Consider the following 3,574-nt stretch of genomic DNA (forward strand, 5'->3'; position numbering starts at 1 on the left):
AAGCATCACAAAGTATAAGGGATAAAAATAAAAGTGAAACGAGGACATATATTACAAACTCACTGTTATGGGGAAATTCAGAGAAAATACTCGTCATTAACCCTAATTATCTCGACATTAAATCCCGCATATGTTACATTCATTGCTACTTATGCGTTGTAATGAGCGCCAATTAAAATCTTTGTCACTAAATACAACAATCTCGCTGAGTTACGAATAAAACAATGAAAATGTGACATGACTAGATTGAAGCTTTAGGGCAAGTTATGACACTGTGATATCACGCGTCATGTTAACAATGTACGAGGATCTGCTTCTTAACGTGACACTAGTAATTACATGGGTATGAATCCTCTGTGAGTCCCATTGTGTAAGTCACTTTCCTACATTTGTGTCACTTGCAATATCAACTGTAATGTATTGATATTGTATTGTTACGTGTAAGTAGATGAGAGAGAGAGAGAGAGAGAGAGAGAGAGAGAGAGAGAGAGAGAGAGAGAGAGAGAGAGAGAGAGAGAGAGAGAGAGAGAGAGAGAGAGAGAGAGAGAGAGAGAGAGAGAAAGCATATAAAGGATTAAAAATTTGTAGGAGTCGCTACGCTAACGAAGCGACTCATTTTTCTTGTTTTACTAATAATTCGGGAAGAAGAGCCAATAAAATATGAGTGAGGTTTAAAATAAAATCATTACTTTCAAAACTTAGTATTAAAATTGCTGCACTTCATTTAAATAAGTATTTTGGCACATGTACGTACATAATTATAAATTAGTCTGATCCATAACATCTAAGAAACATACATATTACATTCTCTCATTTTTAACTGATACATTAAAAAATAAGTTTGAAAATATAGTACTCAACTTCTTTCTTTATGTTCAATGTTGGAGGAACGACAGCTAATCATCTAAACCTATCCAGAAAAGGAATAACTTCTTAAAACTAAAATAACAGAGCAAAAACCGCAGGCAGCCGATAAAGGCAGGCTTCTTTTAGGGAATGTGCAGCCGTGTGTCGCTGCAGGTCATCACCAGCTTGGCCCACTAACCCTAATTCCCACTGTTAACCAAATGCTGTCATTTTGCACTTTTACTGGATAGATTTACTCAGACCGAAAACCTACATTACACGTACTCTTGCCGAGACTTAATCTTTTAAATTACGTTTGCGAACGTGTCAATATATCCTGCATGCATGTTATTTTCACGACAGACAAGACGAACAAAAAATCACAGTTTGCGAATTTTACTTTTAGGACTTGAACGCTTGCGAATTTTATCCCTATGACTTGAACTCCTTCAAGAGGGAGGTTTCAAGACACTTATCTTTTAAATTTTGATGACCGCTTTTGACTCTCTTTTGAGACCGGCACCTCAGTGGGCCTTTTTTTTGGTTGTTGTTGTTTTGTTGTCCTTGGCCGGTGCCCCTTCTACATAAAAATAATAAATAAATAAATAAATAAAAAATAAAATAAAAGTAAACTAAGCGGAATAGATGGGAAAGTGTACGGGATACAGTACATAACTACGTGTTATGTACTGTATCCAATAATGAATAAGCGATCACCTTCAGACAGTCCGAGAATAAGAACAAAATCGGCAATATAATTATTCCTCCACTTAGTACACAACTTCTCTTACATGAATATGATCAAACCTTGAAAAGAAATTAAAGTTAGATAAAAATGTAATAAGTAAGTGATCATCTTCCAGCAACACGAAGAAAGAAACAGAATCAGCAACATAATTATTCAACCACTCACTACGCAAACACTCAGACACGCACATCATTAAGATATAAATAAACTAATGAGTAAATCATCGCTTTCAAACTGCGTGAAAACATGAATGAAATCACCTCCACTCACTCCTCTACTCACAATACAATCTCTCAAACACACACACACGATGAAACGAAAAGATATTAAAATCAAATAGGAATGTCATGATGAGTAAATTATCGCTTTAAAAAAAAGTGAAAATTGTAATGAAAACAGCAACATAATCATTCACTCACTCACAACACATTCCCTCAGACTCACACACACGATCAAACACGAAATTAAATATAATCATATAAAAAAAAGTAATAATAAGTCAAGGATTGTCTTTCTATTACACTAAAAATATAAATAAAATCAGCAACATCATTCATACATTTAGTACGCAATCCCAATCCCCGCCTCCCCCTCCTCTCTCTCTCTCTCTCTCTCTCTCTCTCTCTCTCTCTCTCTCTCTCTCTCTCTCTCTCTCTCTCTCTCTCTCACAAAACCTGAAAACAAATTACAGTCAGATAAAAACCTCCACACACAGGACCCGATGATCTCACAGAGGCTTGCGGGTGACGTCTAAAATGAGGTCGCAGAAGTCAATTACCAGCGGGTCACACAGGGCCGAGTGACTGCTCCGGGAAAAACAATTTACTCCATCGCCTGGTCTTATCCCTCCCTCCTTCCCTCCCACTCTGCCTCTTTCCTTCTTTCCTTCCCTCCCTCCCTCCCTCCCTCCCTCCCTCCCTCCCTCCTTTCCTCTCTCAGTCCTTCGCTCGCTCTCTCACCTCTCGGTCCAAAATGTCACTTACTCGCGTGATGGACAGCCAATTTATTAACCAGTAATTGAGATGGAGGCTTTTATTAAATCATATTCATTAATCAGTTTTGTAAGCGTGAGTGGAATGTGTGACGGCGAGGCGCGGCACAGGCTGTGGTGCTGTCATGCTACGGTGGTGTGGTGTGGTGTGGTGTGGTGGTTGCGGGTGTGGACATGCAGACAGTCTGTAGGGAAAAATATTCATGGGAGGAAAACTGGTGGAGATACACACACACACACACACACACACACGCTGAACGTGATATATTCTGGACAGCAAACTACAAGCTGCTGTGAAAGTTAACATTTTCATCAAAACTATTGTTACTATAAATGTACGAAGTCTCATAGTAATTCTAAAAAAAGGCACAGATAAAAGGAAAATATCAACGCTGAAATACTACACAGCTTCAACAAGAACTTTTTTTTTTCAATAACTTAACTCACATCAAAGCACATAATCTGTTGCTTCACGGGAAACACTGAAAAAAAATTTGTTCAAGCAGCTAAACTCAATATTCTGTCACAAAGAGTTGAAAACACCACCTCGGAATTTGAGTTAATCAGTGGCTCGCGAACACAGGAGCTTTGGGTTGGACGCGTGGAAGAACAGTGGTTAGAAGTATTTCAGGTCAGAATACTTAGAGCTAATGTAAATATAACTGAATGTGACTTTCCTTTCCGTTAATGCTTGATTAAAATCAGGAACAGTGTGTGTGTGTGTGTGTGTGTGTGTGTGTGTGTGTGTGTGTGTGTGTGTGTGTGTGTGTGTGTGTGTGTGTGTGTGTGTGTGTGTGTGGTGTGTGTGGCGGTGTGGGGTCACCAAGGCGTCACCTGGAAGCTGGCTATGCACCTTTACTCCAGAGAAGCAGATTTTTCTTATTCACAAACATCTCATTTCATTCACGTATGCGTTCATTCATTAATGTTCTCTCCCTGGTTTTCTCTCTCTCTCTCTCTCTCTCTCTCTCTCTCTCTCTCTCTCTCTC

The sequence above is a fragment of the Scylla paramamosain genome, chromosome 15 (assembly GCF_035594125.1).
Source record: "Scylla paramamosain isolate STU-SP2022 chromosome 15, ASM3559412v1, whole genome shotgun sequence".
Classification (NCBI taxonomy): Eukaryota; Metazoa; Arthropoda; class Malacostraca; order Decapoda; family Portunidae; genus Scylla; species Scylla paramamosain.